Source organism: Bufo bufo, chromosome 4 (genome assembly GCF_905171765.1).
Source record: "Bufo bufo chromosome 4, aBufBuf1.1, whole genome shotgun sequence".
Classification (NCBI taxonomy): domain Eukaryota; kingdom Metazoa; phylum Chordata; class Amphibia; order Anura; family Bufonidae; genus Bufo; species Bufo bufo.
In genome coordinates, this window is record NC_053392.1 from 325,796,732 (window position 1) to 325,820,622 (window position 23,891).

Below are 23,891 nucleotides of genomic sequence, written 5' to 3' on the forward strand. Positions count from 1 at the left end.
ACTGCCAGTGTACAACATTAGGGGCCCGGAGGGCCGAATAAAGGCTTGGCATAGAAACCATCTGCTTCCAGTTGTGTATGCTGATGAAGAGGAAGAGAGTAGTGAAGAACTGGAGGAAAACCCAGCAGAGAGTCCTGGAAATGGGGCAGAGGAGACCCCGGGAACTCCCAGTGCAGAGGATCAGTGGTGGTCATCACCCGCAGAAGAAACACAGCAATTGCCTCCTTTAACTCCGGTGGTTCCACAAAGTCCCGGAACCTCTCCTGGGTCACAAAGTTCTCCAAGGTTGAATCCAGAAAGTCCATGTTTTGTGCCTGGAACTTCCCTTAGAGACTCTACTTCGAAGGCAGGAGTCGAAGTCCCACAGTTGATGTCCCAAGATCCTCTCCCACATCGAGAACTGAGACACAGTACCAGAGTGCGGCAACCCCCTAGGGCCTTAGTTTATGATAATATAGGAGAGCCCAGTTATGCCCCGCTGACACAAGCAGCATCTAAAATGGCCACTTTCATACATGCACTAGCTGAAGTGATAATTGTTAGTGAATCTTTACCCTAAATAAATAGCTAGCTAGGATGTTACTGTGCCAACTGTACTGTATGTATGCTAAACATTTTTCTGTTGAATTTTTGTTAAGCCCCTGGCTAGGACTTGCCAGTGGAAGGCAAGTATTTTTCAAGGGGGAGCATGTAACCCTGTGAAGTTACACCGGCTGCGTTATCTGAAATGCCCAGTAGATGGACTCAGTATGCTGTTAATAAGACATTGAGCATTGATCACATGACTGGCTGAAATGAGTCACATGGTTAGTGACATCATCGCAGGTCCTAAAACGACGCTGGCTGCACAGCTCTAAAGAGGAAGGTCCTGGAAAAGTTTCTGGAAGTTACGACTTGCTCAGCCAGAGAGAGGACATGGGTCTGGCATTGAGAGACTGAAGCACAGAGATAGAACCTGGCGGAGAGAACTTACTTCACCCAAGATCACACCTGCTGAGAGAGGGACCGCTGGCAAAGACAAGCACTGAGTCCAGACGTCTGGTGAATCCAGTGAAAGGAGATTGCTGCTGACTGACCTGGTAAATGGTGTTGTGAGGGTAAGTCAAACCTCTCCCTGCATCACCACAGGGCACCTGTCTCCTCACTCACAATAAAGACTCTGAGGTCCAGTGACGGACATTACACAGCTCAGGCTGCTTCAGTGACCCTGCGGAGCAAGAGCTTATAAGGGCCCCAACTCTCCTATGTGCATTAGGGCGAAGATAGGGGGTGGGACGCAAGTGTACTAGTGGGTGGGTGAGGAAGAATCCACATTACCCTGTTATTTGTGTTACGCTATTGTATTTTCCTATGTATGTTGGTTCATTTTGTTACGCACTATATAAAGTTAATTCCAGTTAGGCTGTGTCAGTCTCATTTGCACCAAGTATGTTCCCAGTGGAGCCTCACATCCCTACCCCGGATGTTCCACTGGGTGGAGGCACTGCCGCAGACATGTACCCCAACTCCCAGATAGCGGAGGCTCAGGATCCGCCTGTCAGGCATAGTGAGTTAACTAGGGTTAGGGACCCCATAGATACTAGGGGGCGCCCCCAAAACCCCGTTACACCGGGATTCAAAGGAGAGACTCACCTACAGAGTTCAGTGTACCCAAACCAGGATGGCACTACCTCGACGCACGTTTCGGCGTGCCTTCGTCAGGGGGTGACACACAGATATATATTTACAAATTGCTGTTTATTATAATACAATATGTAGCCAGTGTCCCACTGGGATGGTGTTTTTCTTTGCTGCTACCTTTTTTAATTACAATGTCTTTTATGTATGTACAATTGTAATTCAATAAAGTATATTTTTGTATTGGTACCTGTGAGTTTCAATTTTTGCAGGTTCTACATAATTTTTACATAGAGACCCAAGAATTATGTTGGAGGCATATAGTGTAGTGATGATCGAGCATGCTCGGCCAAACACATATTCGGCTAGAGCATCTCGATGCTCGGCACATTGGCTACGCAGCCAATAAACGTGCAGGTAGGTACTGCCCTCACTGTAATGCGGTAGCCATTTTGGCTGATGGCATTACAGTGATTGGCTGGCCGGAACGCGTCATCGGGTGCTATATAGCACCCGATTACGCATGTTCGGCTCATTCTTAGTCAGGAAGAGCTGTGTTGAGGAAGGGACAGACAGTGTAGGGAGGGATTTAAGAATATTATTACCACCAAAACTTTTCAGAGACCCAAAAGTCCTTTTAAGGACTATTGTGTCTGGCAGCAGCAATCTATATGTTTAGCGCAACCTGCGCTAAATAGTTAAAACTTTACAGACCCAAAAGTCCTTCTTAGGACTATTGTGTGTCACAGCAATTTCTTTTTTTAGCGCATCCTGCGCTAAATAGCTAGGGGTATTTCTCTTCTGTGATTTTTTCTGGATTTCCCTCCTGTTTTATTTATCCTTATTTTCTATGAGCAGACAGAGACATTAGCTGCACCACATCTCCAGTGGAAAGTATGCGCATCCCAAAAATATCTGACATCCAGTGTACTTTTTCCGTAGACGGTGTCCGCCTCGAACAGTGACATTAGCTGTTCAACATCTCCAGTGTAAAGTGCACGCATCCGAAAAATATCTGTGACATACAGTGTACTTTTTCAATAGACGGTGTCCGCTGCCGACAGTGACATTAGCTGCGCCACATCTCCAGTGGAAAGTGTGTACATCCAAAATATATCTGTTACATACAGTGTACTTTTTCCGTAGACGTTGTCCGCTGCGGACAGTGACATTAGCTGCGCCACATCTCTAGTGTAAAGTGTGCGCATCCAAAAAATATCTGACATCAAGTGCATTCAGCCAGAGATGCTACATTTCCCTGATGGCACACTGGATGAATGTTGTGGAGACTGGGAGCGAGTCGTACCCTGGGATGGCACAGGTGCTACCGACGCCAAGGATTGCGGCCCTACATCGATCAGAGTTTCCGCCCAGCACCTACGTTAGTGGCTCCAAACCCCAATACTCCTCCTCCACTTCCTCCTCTGAATTTTCCATGTGCAGCACCAGTCAGTCATCAGTCGGTTGCTGAAAGCAATGTAGTATTGAAGGGGGAAAGCGGAAACAGGCCGTGCTGAAGCTGATATGCTTAGGGGACAAACAGCACACCACCGCAGAGCTATGGCAGTGGATAAGAAACCAGACTGAGCTGTGGCTCTCGCTACTTAACCTAGAACCAGGCATGGTTGTGTCTTATAATGGCTGTAACTTGGTGGCGGCTTTGGAGCTCGGCAGGCTCACACACATCCCATGCCTAGCCCATGTCTTAAACTTAGTGGTTCAGCGGTTTCTCAAAACCAACCGCAATTTGTCTGAGCTACTGGTGAAGGTGCGCCGCGTGTGTGCACATTTCTGCAAGTCATCGACAGCTTCAGCCTGTCTGTCAAAGCTGCAGCAGCGCTTGAAATTGGCAGCTCACTGGCTGTTGTGCGACGTGAGCACGCACTGGAATTAGACTTTCCACATGTTGGCCAGGCTTTGTGAGTAGCAGAGGGCAGTAGTGGAATACCAGCTGCAACATGGTCGTTGCCTTTCCAGTCATCTTCCGCTATTCACAAGCGAGAAGTGGCGCATGGATGTCTGACCTCTGTGAGGTTTTAAGAAAATTTTAGGAATCAACATAGATGATGAGCTGCGATAATGCTATTATCAGTGTAACCATCCCTCTTCTGTGTCTACTCAAACGCTCGCTTCTCACAATTAAGTACAACGCTTTGCATGTGGAACAGGTGAAAATGGGGGAAGACATTATACAGGGTGATAGCCAGAACCCCCTCAGTTTGTCTTCTCAGCGCGAATTGGATGATGTTGAGGAGGAGGAGCAGGAGACGGTTGCCTCCGCTACAGAGTGTAGTACCCATGGAAGTTTAATTCCATCTGTTCTGCGTGAGTGGGCAGAAGAGGAGGAAGAGGATGAGGAGATTGAGAGTGATCCTCCTGATGACGACAGCAAAGTCTTGCCTGTTGGTACTCTGACTTCATGTTAGGCTGCCTTTCCCGTGACCCGTGTGTTATACACATTTTAGACAACACAGATTAATGGTTGTTCACCCTTCTAGACCCCCCAAGAACTTCTCATCTCTCATTCCTCTGGTGGAGAGGAGATCCTTTTTGAAAAATTGTTCCTAAAATTTCCATCTGACAACGCTGGCGGCAGAGTCTGTAGTTCCTTAGCCAACTGAGGAGGGGAGACAAGGGGAACACACAGCATTTCCAACAGAGGCAGGGCAACACTCTCCAAAGCCTAAGACAGTTTCATGACACCCTACCAGCACCCTCACCCTGATGCGTGGCCTAGTGTCACAAGGAGCGAAATTTTTTGGAAGATGGTGAGGGAGTACATAGCAGACTGTGTCAGCATCCTCAATGATCCCTCAGTGCCTTACAACTACTGGGTGTCCAAGCTGGACACGAACTGGCGCTCTACGCCTTGGAGGTGCTGGCCTGCCCTGCCGCCAGCGTTTTGTCTGAGCAGGTATTTAGTGCTGCTTTTGGCATTATAACAAATAAGTGTATCCGCTAGTGTGCAGCGGCATAGGCAATATTCAAATTTGCGATATTTCGCTAATTTTTGGCTGAATATTCGCTATAAATGCGCAAATTAGAGAATTTGTGATCTCCAGTCATTGTTTACTTGATTGCGAAAATCAGCAATGTATTATATTCGTGATAAATTCACGATAAATTCATGATAAATTTGCGATTAGAATATTCAACACTATTCGCTAATACGAATATATATGACTATTTTCTAAATATTTGTGAATTCTCGAAGTGGTGATATTCGCGATTTAAATTCCCAATGCGAATATTCACGCTCAACAATAGTATCTGCCTGTCAACTGAAAATGCTGACATGTTGACTCTTATAAAAATGAACAAGGCCTGGATTGACCATGACTTCTCGACTCCACCAGAGGAAAGCTGATGAACATAAAGGCACTTTAAATGTGTTGTTTATAATGTACTGAATACACTGTATTCCAATGCACCCCTTCCACCACAAACAAGGGCATATGGTTGAATCTTCCTTTTATCATCCTCTTTCTCCTCTTCCATCTTATCAACACATGCTTATTCGTCGTACTGTATATAATGCCCTCGCATATATGCCCTTCGCATATAATTCTCATCAGCAGGCCCTCATCTATAATGTTTTACAGGGTCAGCTCACCAGCAGGCCCTCTCATATCATTTTTAAAGGGTCAGCTCACCAGCAGGCCCTCGCATATAATGTTTTACAGTGTCAGTTCACCAGCAGGCCCTTACCTACAATGTTTTACAGTGTCAGCTCACCAGCAGGCCCTCGCATATAATGTTTTACAGGGTCAGCTCACCAGTAGGCCTTCACCTACAATCTTTTACAGAGTCAGCTAACCTTAAGTCCCTCGCATATAATTTTTTACAGGGTCAGATCACCAGCAGGCCTTCACCTACAATCCTTTACAGGGTCAGCTCACCAGCAGACCCTTGCATATAATTTTTTAGAGGGTCAGCTCACCAGCAGGCCCTCACCTACAATGTTTTACAGTGTCAGCTCACCTGAAGGCCCCTTGCATATAATTTTTTAGCTGGTAAGCTCACCAGCAGGCCCTCGCATATAATGTTTTACAGGTCAGATCACCAGCAGGCCCTCGCATATAATTTTTCACAGGGTCAGCTCACCAGCAGGCCTTTACCTTCAATCTTTTACAGAGTCAGCTCACCTGAAGGCCCTAAGCATATAATTTTTTAGAGGGTCATCTCACCAGCATGCCCTCACCTACAATCTTTTACAGGGTCAGCTCACCTGCAGGCCCACGCATATAATGTTTTACAGGGTCAGCTCACTTGCATGCCCTCACATATAATGTTTTAGAGGGTCAGTTTACCAGCAGGCCCTCACCTACAAGTCCAGTCTCACTATCCAAGAGTCTGGACAACACAAGCCTCACCACAGGGGGTCGCGTAACTAGTTATCATGGAGGAGTCTTGTTCGTTATCGGAATTAACAAGACAAATAGCTCCACCAACTAAGAATGTCCATGCACCACCTCCTTTTCATGTCCAGGCCGGGCTGAGGTTTCCTGTGTAAATTAAGCCGCAGGCTCCACTCCACTGTTGTTGCCCTTCCGTCAATTCCTTTAAGTTTCAACTTTGCAACCATACTCCCTCCGGAACCCAAAGAATTTGGTTTCCCAGAAGCAGCTCGGCAGGTCATGGGAATAACGCCGCCGGATCGCCGGTCGGAACTAGAACGGTATCTGATTGTCTTTGAACCTCCGACTTTCTTTTTTAATTAATGAAGAAATTGGCAAATGCTTTAGCTTTGGTTCGTCTTGCGCCGGTCCAAGAATCTCACCTCTAATCATGGCCCCAGTTCCGAAAACCAACAAAATAGAACCGGAGTCCTATTCCATTATTCCTAGCTGAAGTATTTAGGCAACCCGGTCTGCATTGAACACTGTAAATTTTTTCAATGGTCAGCTCAGCAGCAGGCCCTCAACCATAATGTTTTAGAGGGTCAGCTCAGCAGCAGGCCCTCACCCACAATCTTTTACAGAGTCAGCTCACCTGAAGGCCCTCACCTAATTATACATAATAGGTAATTTGCGCATATGCTGCTTTGCTTGGAAGTGGTAGCCTTAGCTGTTTCTCAGGCTCCCTCTCCAGAATCAAGCCCTGATTCCCCGTTACCCATGGTCACCGTGGTTCATACTGAAAATAACATTGAAAGTTCATAGTGCAGACATCCGAATGGATCATCGCCGTCACAGGGACGTACGATCGAGCCCATGTTATTTAGAGTCACCATAGCGGCAGCAGGCCCTCGCCCATAATGTTTTAGATGGTCATATCAGCAGGCCCTTGCTCCAAATGTTTTTTAGGGTCACCAGCAGGCCAACAGTCATATTTTTTTTAAGGCTGTGTATGGTGCCCTCCTTTATGTGTAACAAAGGATGTATTGTAGTGCCGGTTCTTTGTAATTTTTGGCAGTCCTTTCACTTAGTGCATGGGCTTTATGAGTGTAGGAGTCCCACTACCTGAACAATTGTACCACAATGTGAATGAGGCCCTCCTATATGTAATATACAGGTTGTATCGGAGTGCCTTTTTCTTGTAATTTTTGGCAGCACTTGCATTTTATATGCAAGTAAATATACAGGAAAGAATGTTTCCTAAAAATCTTTCTTCTAAAATTGATTTTTTTGGGGCCTTGGGTCTCATATATGACGACCCTGACCGAGTTGCACTGGCTGAATCAAAATTACGGAGACTCCTACAGGGAGAGCGGCCAGTAGAGGAGTATTGCTCAGAGTTCCGTAGGTGGGCTACGGATACCCAGTGGAACGACCCGGCTCTCAGGAGTCAGTTATCCGAAAGGATTAAGGATGCGCTTGCGCTGTATGAGACTCCCTTTTCCCTTGATGCGGTGATGTCCCTTTCTATCAGAATAGATAGATGTCTTAGGGACAGATTGAAAAATCCGGAGCAATTGGTAACCCCTCCCAAGCAGCAGTTAGTCTGTACGGACTTAGACGAGCCTATGCAGCTAGGAGGAACTACTCGTCAGGTCCGTCCTCCTGAGGCTCGCCGTAGGCGTGGGGTTTGTTTTTTCTGTGGGGAGAGGGGTCATTTTAATAATGTCTGTCCTTCCTTCCTCAAAAACAAAAAACCATCGGAAAACTACTAACCCCAGGCTGTGTGGAGGATGTCAGCCGGGGGGTATATGTTTCCTCCATACGAACATCGCAATTTGTGTTGCCAGCGGTTGTTGTTTTTGACGTTAAGACGGAGACTATTTCTTTTTTTCTAGACAGTGGAGCAGGAGTAAATTTGATAGATGCCCATTTTGCCCACACTATGGGTTTGTCTCTCTGTACGCTACAGAGACCTATTCCCATATTCGCTATTGATTCTGCTCCTCTGTCTCAGAGAAACCTCACTCACATTGTCCATAACTTACACCTTCGGGTAGGGGACCACCATAACGAGTTGCTTTCATATTATGTTCTGGAGGGGCTTCCCACTCCGGTGGTGTTGGGTCTTCCCTGGTTGGTAGCGCACAATCCAGTGGTGGATTGGCAGGCCAGGGAGATATTGGAGTGGAGTGAGCAGTGCAGAGAAAATTGCTTAAATAGCAATTGCTTAGTCGCCTCCATAGCTACCCTACCTACATTTGTTTCGGACTTTGAGGACATTTTTTCTGAAAAGGTTGTCAGAAGTTACCACCTCACCATCCTTATGATTGCCCGGTTAACCTGATTCCCGGTGCAAAATTACCCAAGACTAGGTTATAGAATCTTTCGGGTCCAGAGAGACAAGCTATGAAAGATTATATCTCCGAGAGCTTGGCTAAGGGACACATCAGACCCTCTTCTTCACCCGTGGCTGCAGGGTTTTTCTTCGTTAAAAAGAAAGATGGGGGCCTGCGTCCTTGCCTAGATTTTCACGAATTAAACCGGATAACCATCCGAGACCCATACCCTCTTCCTCTCATTCCTGACCTGTTTAATCAGATTGCGGGTGCTAGGTGGTTCTCCAAACTTGATCTTAGGGGGCCTACAATCTGATTCGTATCAAGGAAGGGGATAAGTGGAAGACAGCTTTTAACACCCCTGAGGGGCATTATGAAAATCTAGTCATGCCCTTCGGTCTGACCAATGCTCCTGCTGTCGTCCAACATTTCGTTAATGACATTTTTAGTCATCTTATCGGCAGGTTTGTGGTGATATACCTAGATGATATTTTAATTTATTCGTCGGATCTGAAAACACATGAGGTGCATGTCAGACAGGTACTGCAGGTCCTACGGACGAATAAATTATATGCTAAAATTGAAAAGTGTGTTTTCGCCGTTCAGGAAATACAGTTCCTAGGTTATTTATTATCTGCTTCAGGTTTCCGTATGGATCCTAGGAAGGTCCAGGCAATTTTAGATTGGGATCTTCCTGAGAACCTCAAAGCACTGCAACGGTTCTTGGGCTTTTCAAATTTCTATAGAAAATTCATTAAAAATTATTCGGTGATTGTAAAACCCCTTACTGACATGACTAGGAAGGGGACTGATTTTTCTAAATGGTCTGACGCCGCTAAAATTGCTTTTTCCTCTCTAAAAGAGAGGTTTACCTCGGCACCTGTACTAATCCAACCTGATGTCTCCCAGCCTTTTATTGTTGAAGTAGATGCGTCAGAGGTGGGAGTGGGGGCTGTGCTGTCTCAGGGTCCGTCATCTGGCAAATGGCGTCCTTGTGCGTTCTTTTCTAAAAAACTATCTGCAGCAGAGAAGAACTATGATATTGGCAATAGGGAACTATTAGCTATTAAACTAGCGTTTGAAGAATGGCATTACTTTTTAGAGGGGGCAATCCACCCCGTCACTGTGATTATGGACCACAAAAACCTTCTGTACCTCGAATCAGCTAAGCATCTCACCCCTAGACAAGCTAGGTGGTCGCTATTTTTTACCAGGTTTAACTTTGTTATTACCTATCGTCCTGGGGCAAAAAATACCAAGGCAGATGCACTATCTCGTTGTTTCCCTGGAGGGGGTAATGTGAGTGATCCGGTACCCATTCTACAAAGAGGAGTGGTTGTCTCTGCGGTACACTCTGTTCTGGAGGGGAAGGTGTTAGAGGCCCAGGGGGACGCCCCGGTCTCTTGCCCCTCAGAGAAATTGTTTGTACCGTTAAACCTGCATCTCAAATTATATAAGGAACATCATAATTCGGCACTTGCTGGGCACCCGGGTAGTAAAGCAACCTTGGAGCTATTGTCTCGTCGTTTTTGGTGGCCAAGGTTGCGTCAGGATGTAATGGATTTTGTGTCTTCCTGTTCTACTTGTGCACGAGCGAAAGTCTCTCATACACGTCCTGCAGGGTCTTTATTGCCACTTGTCATTCCCAATAGGCCATGGACACATCTGTCAATGGATTTTATCACTGACTTACCTTTGTCTGCGGGTAAAACAGTTATCTTGGTAGTAGTGGACAGGTTTAGCAAAATGGTACACTTCATTGCATTACCCGCACTACCTAATGCTAAGACTTTTGCTCAGGTATTCATCAGTGAAATCGTGAAGCTTCACGGGGTCCCTTCCAATGTTGTTTCGGATCGGGGAACCCAATTTATTTCTAAATTTTGGAAAGCTTTTTATTCCCGTTTGGGGGTACACTTGTCCTTTTCCTCAGCTTTCCATCCTCAGTCGAATGGACAGACTGAGCGTACCAACCAAAACCTTGAGACATATCTAAGATGTTTTGTGTCTGAAAACCAAGAGGTGTGGTCATCATATTTACCGTTAGCTGAGTTTGCCATAAATAATCGCTGTCAGGAATCTACTGGCAAGTCACCATTTCTTTGTGCACATGGTTTTCATCCCCAATTCTGTACTTTCAAATAGGGGGGGTCTTCTGGGGTTCCCGAAGAGGAACGGTTTTCGTCATCTATTTCTTCTGTATGGCAGAAAGTGCAAGCTAATTTGAAAAATATGGGAGGTAAATATAAATGCATGGCTGATAAGAGACGGTCGCCATGTCCGGACCTAGGAGTGAATGACTATGTGTGGTTGTCTACTAGGAATATTAAATTAAAGGTTCCCTCTTGGAAACTGGGTCCTAGGTTCATTGGCCCTTACAAAATAGTAGCCATCATTAACCCCGTGGCTTTTCGTCTGGAGCTACCTCAGACTTTTAAAATCCATAACGTCTTCCATAAGTCGTTACTCAAGAAGTATGTTCCACCTCTAGAACCGTCACCGCTGCCACCTCCTCCTGTTGTTGTGCATGTTAATCTAGAGTTTCAAATATCCAAAATTGTTGATTCTCGTCGGGTCCGTCGCTCTCTTCAATATCTGGTGCATTCGAGGGGTTACGGTCCCGAGGAAAGAATGTGGGTTCCAGCGTCTGAGGTAAACGCCGACAGGTTAGTTCGGGCTTTTCATGCCTCTCATCCTGAGAGACCTAGTCCTGAGTGTCCGGAGGCCCCTCGTAGAGAGGGGGGTACTGTCACGAGAGTGTCAAAAGCCACGCTTGACTCCGTTATACCCGTGGTCAGGAAGTCGCAGCGGGTGGCTGCGCGCTCTATGTCTAAAAACAGTGCTGTTTATTAATGGTAGCTTTCTGGGTTTGCCTTGCAATCCTTTTACGCTCACTCAGGGATCCGTAGCTTCTCCTCCTCAGCTGTTTCTTGTCCAGCAATCCCAACCTCCTTATATTCCCATCTCTCACTTCTCTGGTTGCCAGATATAGAGCTTCCTGCCTGGACTTCTATACTGACCCACTGGAGCTGTGTAGCCGTGTTCCCTGGTTGTTGTTCCAGAACATTACCCTCCGGATCCCTGTTGGGCCTTGGTGGTCTGCTGTTGTCGCCCACCTGGGATTATATGTTTGTCTGTATTGTCTGTCCTCTCCTTGGTGTTTTCCTCTTAGTGTCAGTGGTGCGGACTAGTGATCCCACCGCCCCGTTCACTACATAGGGCTCATCTTAGGGAAAGCCAGGGTTTAGGCACGTGATCGGCGTACGGGTGAGGAACCCGTCTAGGGACGTCAGGGCAGTCAGGTGCCAGCCGCAAGGTGAGTCAGGGGTCACCATCTTTCCCTCTCCCTTGGACATGGCCTTCCCATTTCCCTCCCTTTGCGTGACGCCGGTCATTACATTGGTTGAGCATGATCTAGTATGGTTGTATGCAATTTGGATTGCAATATGGAATTGAATTTTGATTGTGAAGTTTGTAGTTTGCTATTGGTGGAACTGTAAGTAAACACACATATAACTGGTTCAGTATACAGTTGTAATCACTATATTAACAGTAGAAACATTATATAACTTTTAAATACCTATTTTGACCTCTCTGCTTCCATAAAACATAGCTCTTAGTGGAGTCAATGTCTGTTCAGCTTTTCTCTCTGGTGAATAATAATTTCTAGCAGCTCCTGCAAGGGAATTTCCCACACAGGCTGTGTGTGAGGCTGGCTTTGATTGGCCAAGACTCCTACTGTGTGTGAGGCTGGCTGTGATTGGTCTAGACTCCTGCCTAGCAACAGCAGTTTAACTCTTTCTTTTGTTTCTACTGTGTCATTGAGCTTACCTCACATCCATATAATGAATCTTAGGCTACATGCACATGACCGTATGTGTTTTGCAGTCTGCAAATTGCGGATCCGCAAAAAAAAATGGATGACATCCGTATGCCATCCATTTTTTTTTTTTTTGCAGATCCATTGTAACAATGCCTAAAATGGACAAGAATAGGACATGTTCTATTTTTTTTGCAGGGCTACGGAACGGACATACTGATGCCGACAGCACACGGTGTGCTGTCCGCATTTTTTTGGGACCCATTGAAATGAATGGGTCCGCATCCTATCCGCAAAAAAACTGGAACGGACACGGAAAATAACAACGTTCATATGCATGTAGCCTAAAAAGCATATTATTTTTTCTGCTTCTGTGAACACAATATATAACAGTTATATGACATCCAAACATAAAGTCAACTGTAAATAACTCTGCTTTTGTCTTTAACACACAAACATAGGAACTGTATTAAGGTTATTGGCAGGTCTAGCTGTATAAACATATAAGCTATATTAGCAACCTTGGACAGGTCTTAGCTGGCCAGCTACATTTAGCTCCAGGAATAAGATTGACGGGACAATCATACTCCCGATGCGGAGGTAACTCCTGGTTACCACTCTCAGAAAACACATCAGCAAATTCGGAAATGAATGAGGGTACAGTTTTAGTGGTGACTACAGAGAAAGACGCATTGTCCAGTTGTCCATGCAAATATCACTCCAATAGAGAATCTGTCTCGCTTGCCAGTCGATGATAGGGTTATGTTTGCCTAACCATGGCAAACCCAAAACCATCGGATCAGGCAGACCCTCCAACACATAACATGAGATATATTCCTGATGGAAATCACCCACTCTTAAATGGATGTCATTTACCACCTGTGACAGGCATTTTTGGGTAATAGGGGCAATATCAATAGCAAAGAAAGAAATGCTTTTCTCTAGTGCACTAGTCCATCAATAAGGTTAACCCCAGCCTCACTGTCGATAAATTCCTCTATGTACACAGTTTTGGACTCTAACGCTACCTCAGCAGACAGGAGAAATCTGGTACTACCAGAAAATTACAAAAGTAAGTTTTCTTGCTCCCCACCCACACCACCAATAGTAATTTGGGGATTACACATTTTTCTTTTGTTTGCACCTTGACGCTGAATGTACGGACAAATATTCACAAAATGTCCCTTTTTTCCCACAACAAAAACAGACTCCTTTCATGACCAAAGCTCTTACCAGCAGTCCTAGAAGTAGCTCCTTCCAACTGCATAGGCTCCTCACAAGGCATAACCACAGGTGTCTCTTTACCATAAGTGTCAAAGGAAGCTGCCACCTCACTTGACAGTGTGTCCTGAGGGTAAGGACCCTTAGATTTCCCCCTCAGGCATCTATCCAGATGTACAGCAAGGGACATAGCTACTTCCAATGACTCAGGTTTTTCATGAAAGGCCAACACATCCTGCAGCCTCTTAGAAAGACCCTGACAGAACTGGCTACGGAGAACAGGATCATTCAAGCTCCCTATCCATAGCCCATCTTCTAAATTCAAAGCAAAAGATTTCCACAGAGCGTTCTCTCTGCCGTAAACCACGTAACTTGGTCTCAGCCTGAGAGATCCAATTAGAGAGAGATCCATTAATAAGACCCAAGGCTCTAAAAAAATTATCTACCAACTGGAGGGATGGTGATCTGGTCGGCAGAGAAAAAGCCCAAGACTGTACATCATCCTTAAGCAAAAAAATGATCATACCCACACATTGACACTCATCCCCAGAAGAGTAAGGACCCAGCTTAAAGTACAACTTACACGATTACCTGAACCAAATTAAATTGTCACTACCCCCATAAAATCTGTCCGCGAGGGAAACCTCAGGTTCAGGGCAGACCTGGTACCCACCATCAGAACTAGCTGTCTGTGGTCTCTGAATCTGTAAGACTGTTGCACGGAGGTCAGCTACCTCAAATGACAATCCCTGCAGCTGTTCGACCAGTGCAGACATAGGATCCATAGCTGCATAGGATTCCACATTAGTGAGTATGTCCTTTTACCCACCCCCCCACACACACTTCGTGATGACTGCTTGCTGCTGCCTCTATGAATCTATGCACTGCTAGTTGTATCCTGACAGGTAGGCTCCTGAGTAGCAGACAGTCTACCCCTGGCACATTTGGCTCCAGATCTCACACTTCTGCCACCTTGCTATCTCAAGGCCGAGCAGTAACCCTCACCCCCTGATGATGATGATGAATTTGAAGCCCCCTCTTCACCCGACTGTCACGTGCGATCAGTTATATCATCCACTAATGTCGTCACTTATGTCACCCTGACCATACCCGCTCCCAACACCTGCTCCCACGTGACTGTCATTGTCGCTACTTGCACACCTACAGTACAAAAGGATGAAGAAGACCTCTCTTCCACCTCTGGGCTGGCCTGTAGCTGCTGACTGTCCTCAATAAGCTTGTCCTCGCTGAAAAGCATAGAAGAACCAGTGGCATACTGTAGAGACAGGTGAGGGCACAGAGCTTGTTCCAGGGCCATGCCAACTAAGCGTGGTGTCAGAGGAACCCACTGACCCCTAGCTGTGTGTGTCTGATGTCAGTTGAGATGATGTTGAAGACCATGTCAACCATTCCAGGACAGTGGGATTGGTTGTCAAAACACGGCTGCTGAATGACAGTGGCAGCTCTGGCCTGTTGCTGCGGCGGCTTCTACCACTCACCATTCATCTGCTGCTACTTGTGCCAGCTACAGCAAAATTTTGCTACTGCCCGTTACTTTGTAGGGCCATTGTCATGGATCAGCGGTTGCAAACCCACTGTGCCGCTGACTGGCTATACTCTGGAAGGGCGTGTCTAAGCAACTACCTGGTTTTCACTAGAGCCTCAGATGGTGAGGATAGACTTGATCCATTAGGGTAGTTGCCAGGGGCTACTCCAGAGCAATCCCTGAGTTAGTGGCAGATGGTCCAGGCAGATCAGAAGGTACCTAAGTAGGTACCAGAAGTATAAGCGTCGTCAGGTGGGCAGAGACGTTACCAGGAGCAACAGTGCAGGATCGAAGGATAAGGGAGAGATGTGGTCAGACAGGCAATAGGTCAGGGCAGGCGGCACAGGTACAGCTCAGGCAATTCGGGTCGGCAACAGGAGAGACAAAGCAAACAGGCACGGATCAGACGATAAGCAGAGTCCAGGAACAAAGTATAGATCAGGAACACACAAGAGTATCAGGAACCAGCAAACTCAAGGACCTTGATACTGAGGCATCTGGGAAGGGGTCTGAGCCACTTAAATACCCGGGACCGCAGTGATAAGAGGGGAAACAGCGGCGTACCGCAGCCGCTGTTACAGCCATGGCAACTGTCTGTTGGACATACTGTACAGTAACACTAACTGCAAGTACTTTATGTAAAATAAGTTATTCAATGTCAATGTGGACACCCCATTAACAGTAGAACGAGACAGGGTATTCACCTCAATGTGAGAATCAAGACCTAATAGAATTGTTTATCTATAAAACAAGGTGGACACCCCATTAACAGTAGACGAGACAGGTTATTCACCCCAATTTGGGAATTAGGGCCCAATAGAATTGTTTTTTCTATTAATAACTGTGGACACCATTCAATTAGATAGCTATGTGCAATACACCGCAATTGGTTCATACTGCATTGTCTCCTATGGATCCCTTCAGTTTTAGATTACAGTCTTTTCTCTATCCCTGCACTCTCCCTTTCACATTGACAATGAACTATTCTCTTTTTCTACAGATCGTCGGCATTACTCTCACTAGCGGTACAGAGCTTCCTTGTCTCTCCCAACTCTCAACTCACAGTTAATTGGTGGTGACCACATGGAAACCTTCTCTACTCATTGGATTCACATAGCTACAAGTGGCAAACAAAGGAGGTCATTTACTATGCTGAATTATGCCTAAATTAGGCCTATTTCAGGCGCAGATATCTGCTACTTTGCCCTGCTCACGCCAGTTCTTAAAAAGTGGGCGTGGCATGGGTAAGGAAGGGGACAGGCATGCAGGTGTCTTACATTTAGAACTGTTGCTAGATGTGTCCAATTTATTGTGAGGCCTGCACCTCTTCATAACTTTGTCGGATCCACCCCCAGATAAGGGCTTTAATAAGATCGGAGTCTAAAATGCCGGTCATAATAAATGTGCCCTAAAATGTCTAAAATGGATCTGAACACAGGGAAACATGCTGCCACTTGATGAATGTTTTTAATATACAGTGGCCATAATGGTGTGAACTTTTATTACAAAAGAGATTGGCACCAAATTGTCTTGACAGAAACATGCATAGAGAGGGATGTCATACGAACCTAAACAAAATACAGATTTGCATCACACAAACTCCACTTGCTTGCCTTGCTTCTGGCACCATGCTGCAAAAAAATAGGACATGTCTGCACCACAATACCGAATTCACACAGCCGGTGCCTGTGTTTTGAGAATCCATGGTTTGCGGTCTGCCAAATGGGCATGGCCGTCCCACAGACATGTGAATGTGGCCTAAAATTTTGCTTACCTTTTAACAATCACTAGGGGGAGATTACTATACAGTATATGGATTTATATACCATTCATTGCTCCCAGCTTCTCTAGGAAAATGTTGGCTTTGACAGAGAAAAATGCAAAAAAAAAGTCTTTAAATTGTCTTTAGAATCTAGTTTCCCTCCTTTATAATAACCTTACATTTCTGCGCAATTGTTGGAAACATATTGATGTGTTTTAAGGAGTATCTTGGATTGAATGCCAAGTGCAGCTTTTAATTAGGAAATATACTCTTTAAATATCTTCAGATTTGGGTGAAGTCCACATTTGCTAATATCTTTTAGGTAAAATGTAACTCTCAATTTCCTCACTAATGAATTAAAGAGAGAAATATAATGTGACCTTTTAGACAATTTACACTTTGAGGACCAGATTTCTAGTCTTAAAGAGAATGTAGACCATTTTTCTTTCTAAAGAAGTCTAAAATGATATGCTGATTGATTTCTTAATTGTAGTTGGTTCTTCTTTCTTCTGATTCTTCAGGTAATATAAATAATGTAAAAAAATCTGTCTGACTTTAGCCACCACTAGAGGAACTTAGAAGCTTATTACATACTGGCTATAAACCATCTCAGGTATAATATTAACATTAATTTAAAACTGTCTAAATGTAAAATGTAAAAATGAAGAATTTAAAAAAAAAATGTTAGTGTTATTTGGGCATCTTACAACAATTTTATTTAGTCAGTGCTGTATTTCTACCCATCTTTATATTATTTGGACAAAATATGACTTAACATAAATGGGAAGAGTAGCAACAGACAGTACAGCATAGACCACCATCCTTCCTAAGTTCATCCCTAATTGAACAGACCAACATACTTTGACATGGACTCAAAAGCCCCTTTACATGTAATAATATTTGGGCCAATTATCAGAAATTAGTATTCTTAGCATCTGTGTAGAACTGTACGGTCTATGGAAGATGTCCACACACTACAAGCTGACTTGAACACTCTGAGTGATTGGGCATCAACTTGGCAAATTAAGTTCAATGTGGAAAAATGTAAAGATATGCATCTTGGCAGTAATAATCTCTGTGTTTCATATGTCCTAGGTGATGTAGCACTGGGAGAGTCACTTATAGAGAAGGATTTGGGTGTCCTTGTGGATGGTAGATTAAATAACATTATACTATGTCAATCAGCTGCTTCTAAGGCCACCAGGATATTGCATGAAACGAGGCATGGACTCGCGGAGCAGGGATGTAATACTACCACTTTACAAAGCACTGGAGCGGCCTAATCTGAAATACGCAGTCCAGTTCTGCTCACCATCACATAGAAAGGATGCACTGCAGCTGGAAAAAGTACAGAGGAGAGCGACTAAAATGATAAGGGCATTAAGGGTTTTAGTTATGAAGAAAGATTAAAAGAATAGAATTTATTTAGTCTTGAGAAGAGACGTCTAAGGCGGGACATGATTAACCTGTACAAGTATATAAATGGGCCATACAAAAAATACGGTGAAAAGCTGTTCCATGTAAAATGTGATCAAAAGACAAGGGGGCACTGCCCCCGACTGAAGAAGAAAAAGTTCAGTCTCCAGAAGCATCAAAGCTTCTTTACTGTAAGAACTATGAATCTGTGGAATAGACTTCCTCAGGACGTGGTCACAGCAGGAACAGGGGACAGTTTCAAAAAGGGTTTAGACGATTTCTTAAAAGCAAAAAACATAAATGAGTCTCACTTCCTTCTGGGATTCACGTCCCCACCTATTCCTTGTTTGAACTTGATGGACATTTGTCTGTTTTCATTCGTATTAACTATGTAACTATTTAACTATGTAGTAATTTCTAATAATTTCCCTGTGTAAAGGTGCCATGATCACCTGATGAATGATCAAATGCTCATTTATCAGGTAAAAGCATGACTGATGCGGTGATCTAAATCATTGTTTATGGACGGCAGATGAAGCTGTCTAAACAGCAGTCTGCTGCCCAGAAGCAATTATGTTATGGGGAAGTGTGATTGCAGAAGGGATCACTTGTTAAATAACGGAGATAACTGCTGCATATAAATGCAACTCTCACTTCTGTTTGCAAACAAGCAATTATCGGGGAAAAAAATGGTTTATTCCCAATAATTGCCTGCTGTATCGACCTATGTAAAGGGACCTTTAAGCTGGGTATTCACTTTTGTAGTAGTAGTCAGCTCGGACTGGCCCACCGGGGAGTCGGGGAAATCCTCGGTGGGCCCCTGCATAGTTAAAGCCCCGCCCCTCTCCATAGAAACGCCGCCCCTCACAGACATCTCTCTCACCAGGAGCAGCTCCAGAGACTGGACTAAACACTAGGTTGTGGTTATAGGACCCATGGTGATGTCACAGTCATGTGATCAGCCATGTGTGTGGGAGGAGTTAGGGGAACACAGGCTGTGCTGGTGGAGAATGCAGAGGTACTTTATGTATGAAAGGTGTGTATAAAGCAGGGCTATGTCAGTGTAACTAGTCTAGTGAACAGTTTTCAGTGTGTAATGTGCACACAGTAGTCTTATCTGTGTAATGGACATTTATCAGAGCTGTATGTGCAATGTGTATATAGCAAACTATCTGTGTAATGGGCATGTGGTAGACCTCGGTATGTAATATGTATATAGTGAAGTCAGGCGGGTGATTTGTATGGAAGCGTCAGGCGGGCGCTGTGTATGACAGCGTCAGGCGGGCGCTGTGTATGACAGCATCAGGCGGGCGCTGTGTATGACAGCGTCAGGCGGGCGATTTGTATGGAAGCGTCAGACGGGCACTGTGTATGTGGCAGCATCAGGAGAGCCCTGTGTATGGCAGCCTCAGGTGGGTGCTGTGTATGGCAGCGTCAGGTGGGCGCTGTGTATGGCAGCGTCAGGTGGGCGCTGTGTATGGCAGCGTCAGGGGGGCGCTGTGTATGGCAGCATCAGGGGGGCCCTGTGTGTGGGAGCGTCATGCAGACGCTGTGTAGGGCAGCATCAGACGTGCCCTGTGATGGCAGCGTCAGGCAGGCCCTGTGTATGGCAGCGTCAGGCTGGCCCTGTGTATGGCAGAGTCAGGCGGGCGCTGTGTATGGCAGAGTCAGGCGGGCGCTGTGTATGGAAGTGTCAGGTGGGCACTGTGTATGGCGCATCAGGTTGGTGCTGTGAATGGCAGCATCAAGCGGGCGCTGTGTATGGCAGCGTCAACACCCAGCATCAGGGGGGCGCTGTGTATGGCAGCTTTAGGCTGGCGCTGTGTATAGCAGTGTCAGGCGGGCGCTGTGTATGGCAGTGTCAGGCAGGGGCTGTGTATGGCGGCGTCAGGTGGGCGCTGTGTATGGCAGCAGTGGTCCTATGTTTAGTGTATGATGTTGGATAAAAGTAAAATTGTCTACATTTATTTCTGCATGGGAGATTAGCAATGGTATCCTTGCAGAAATAGCCTCATAACGTTATGTGGGCCTGTGCATTATATAAGTGAATTACCGCAAAATTTATGCTCCTCCTCGGCTACAAAAACTCCTCAAAATTGTTAAGAGGAGTATTTTTACTCTTCTTGAAAAAATGTAGTGCAACCTCTGGTCTACATACTGTATTAGGCCTCATGCACACGGCCGTTGTTTTGGTCTGCATCCGAGCCGCAGTTTTGGCGGCTCGGATGCGGACCCATTCACTTCAATGGGGCCGCAAAAGATGCGGACAGCACTCCGTGTGCTGTCCGCATCCGTTGCTCCGTTCCATGGCCCCGTAAAAAAAATATAACATGTCCTATTTTTGTCCGCGCTTTGTGGACAAGAATAAGCAGTTATATTAAAGGCTGTCCCGCAAATTGCGGAACATGCATGGACGCCATCCGTGTTTTGCGGATCCGCAGCAGGCAAGTGCCGCTGCCTGCTGCTTCAATAGGAAGAGCAGAGCTACACAGACATACAGAAGGTGGTTAGATAATCTTGATCATCTCTCCACTTAACTTGCCCTGCAGTGATGCTGGCGGCTGGCGCTGCATTTCATTCAGTGAGCGGCAGGACCCGCCTCCGGCAGGACCCTATTTTGCGTTTTAGCATTTTATATATTTTTTGTATTAACCTGTAGAATACCTACGTTTAAAGTAAAAAAAAAAAATGTAGTAATAGGAAAATGAGCGAGCACTCATACACTTGGCAACCAGATTGACATGTGCAGAAAATATTTATTAAATCCCCATAAAATACAAGTAATAAAATTTATAAGAACAATGTAGTAATAATATACATTACAGTCATATATATTGTGGTAGATATGATCGACACTATATTCATATGACTCAATAGTGTCGATAAATTCAATAGTATATATCTCACGAAAAAACTTCAAGTATATGCTGTTATTTGAGAAGAGGGGGTATTATCTTCTAGCGCTCGATCCCAATTTGGGAAACTGAATGTCACTGAAAATGCTGTAGGTGTATTCACTGGGAGCGCAATATGTTCATAAAGTGTCCACAGGAATCCTGATAATGTGAAAAGTCTCTTATAGCATATCCTTTTAAGCTCGATATGAGCTTTGGATTGAAGAAAACTTTAAATCGATGTTTGGCTTACCGTCTAGCATCTGCTGTCTCCCTATTGCTTCAATGGAGCTTTAAATATTTGCCGGCTTATTCAGTCGCTCCATACAGCAAGCTGGTTTAAATTTCACGGGAGTTCCAAAGATCGCAGGAGTTACCACTCTGTTCCGCAATTTCCTTTGGTGCAGCTTTCAACGATAAGAATAGTTAATCCTTTACTGTAGAGATTTTCTTCTGTATGGCCATACAGTATTATCGGAGGCTTTTCAATGCAGGTACGTCACTTGTTTCACCATACGCGTTACGGGTAGATTCACTCTCCCTTCCTCAGTGGTCAACGGTTATTCTAAGCTGAATGTACCTGCACTCGTCAGATCGCAGAAGATAAGCAGCTTAAGGCTTGGCAAGTACCAGCTTGGGAGACTGGTTGGGAATCCCTTGTTCCGTTGACTTAAATGTCAACGGTTATTCTAAGCTGAATGTACCTGCACTCGTCAGATCGCAGAAGATAAGCAGCTTAAGGCTTGGCAAGTACCAGCTTGGGAGACTGGTTGGGAATCCCTTGTTCCGTTGACTTAAGGACCACTGAGGAAGGGAGAGTGAATCTACCCGTAACGCGTATGGTGAAACAAGTGATGTACCTGCATTGAAAAGCCTCCGATAATACTGTATGGCCATACAGAAGAAAATCTCTACAGTAAAGGATTAACTATTCTTATCGTTGAAAGCTGCACCAAAGGAAATTGCGGAACAGAGTGGCAACTCCCGCGATCTTTGGAACTCCTGTGAAATTTAAACCAGCTTGCTGTATGGAGCGACTGAATAAGCCGGCAAATATTTAAAGCTCCATTGAAGCAATAGGGAGACAGCAGACGCTAGACGGTAAGCCAAACATCGATTTAAAGTTTTCTTCAATCCAAAGCTCATATCGAGCTTAAAAGGATATGCTATAAGAGACTTTTCACATTATCAGGATTCCTGTGGACACTTTATGAACATATTGCGCTCCCAGTGAATACACCTACAGCATTTTCAGTGACATTCAGTTTCCCAAATTGGGATAGAGCGCTAGAAGATAATACCCCCTCTTCTCAAATAACAGCATATACTTGAAGTTTTTTCGTGAGATATATACTATTGAATTTATCGACACTATTGAGTCATATGAATATAGTGTCGATCATATCTACCACAATATATGTGACTGTAATGTATATTATTGCTACATTGTTCTTATAAATTTTATTACTTGTATTTTATGGGGATTTAATAAATATTTTCTGCACATGTCAATCTGGTTGCCAAGTGTATGAGTGCTCGCTCATTTTCCTATTACTACATTTGCCTTTAAGAGAGGGTGGGGTGATTCCCTTTATATGAGCTTGCAGCACCATACCTTAACTACTTGCTAGTGAGCCACCACAACCTACCACAAAAAAAAAATGCAGCTTTCCCATAATAAAGTCGTAATAAATTATAAATAACAGAAAAAATGAAAAACAGGTATCGCTGTGGCTGGAACGACCTGCTCTATAAAAATATGACACAATCTATCCCCCCCTGAATTCCATAAAAAAACTAAATAAAAACAGTGCCAAAACAACGTCTAATGCAAATCGTATGTACTCCGAAATGGTACCAATCAAACTGTCACCTCATCCTGCAAAAATCAAGCTCCTACATAAGACAATCGCCCCAAAAATGTTTAAAAAAAATATGGCTTTCATAAAATGGTAAATATATTTTTCACTGTGTAAAACTTAAAATGATTGTTTTACCTCAGACAATAGGGGCATATGGCTTGTCTTATAGATGTGGGTCCCATCTATATCAGTAATGGAGCCCCGCAACGTGGTGGCTGGAGGACTCCGGTCTGGCCACCACCAAGCACTCTCCCCATAGATGTGAATGGAAGCGCACCGCGCATGACCGGCCACCACTCCCATTCACTTCTATGGGCCAGACGGAAATTGCTGAGCAAGCGCACGGCTATTTGTGGTGGCTGCCCCATAGAAAATAAATGGAGGATGGCTGCGTATGAGCAGCATGCCCTCCACCACTTTCAGGGCTCCATTCTCAATATAGGTGCGGGTCCCAGCACATATAAGACAATGGGGGCATATCCTAGCGATTTGCCCCAATTGTCTGGGATGAGACAATCCCTTTAACCTGTTCCGGACACATGACGTACCGGTACGGCATATTGTCCCGGTACTTAAGGACACATGACGTACAGGTACGTCATGTGTATTTCCGATCAGCTTCGCCCGACGGGCCGTGATCGCCGCAAACTGTAAAGGATTAGACCCCCAAAAGTTGAAGTCCCAAAGTGGGACAAAAAATAAAGTGAAAAAAAAAGTTGAAAAAAGAAAGTTTCCCCAATTTTTTTTTTATGTTTCAAGCAAAAATAAACTAAAACATCATTTTCCCCAAATAAAGTTAAAAAAATTTGGTAAGGAATAGGGGGAAAAAAAAAGTAGACATATTATGTATCGCCGTGTCCGTATCGACCGGCAGTATAAACATATCACATGACCTAACCCCTCAGATGAACACTGTAAAAAATAAAAACTGTGCTAAATAAACCATTTTTTGTCACCTTAAATCACAAAAAGTACAACAGCAAGCGATCAAAAATAGTACCAATCTAACCGTCATTTCATCCTGCAAAAAATTAGACCCTAACTAATATAATCGCCCAAAAACTGAAAAAAAACTAT

The 23,891-nt window shown here is 44.7% G+C and overlaps 2 pseudogenes; both read left to right on the top strand.

The window, feature by feature from the left end:
* Positions 1–21,504: 21,504 nt before the first annotated feature.
* Positions 21,505–21,623, top strand: LOC121000063 (annotated as a pseudogene).
* Positions 21,624–21,628: 5 nt separating this feature from the next.
* Positions 21,629–21,747, top strand: LOC121000171 (annotated as a pseudogene).
* Positions 21,748–23,891: the final 2,144 nt, after the last annotated feature.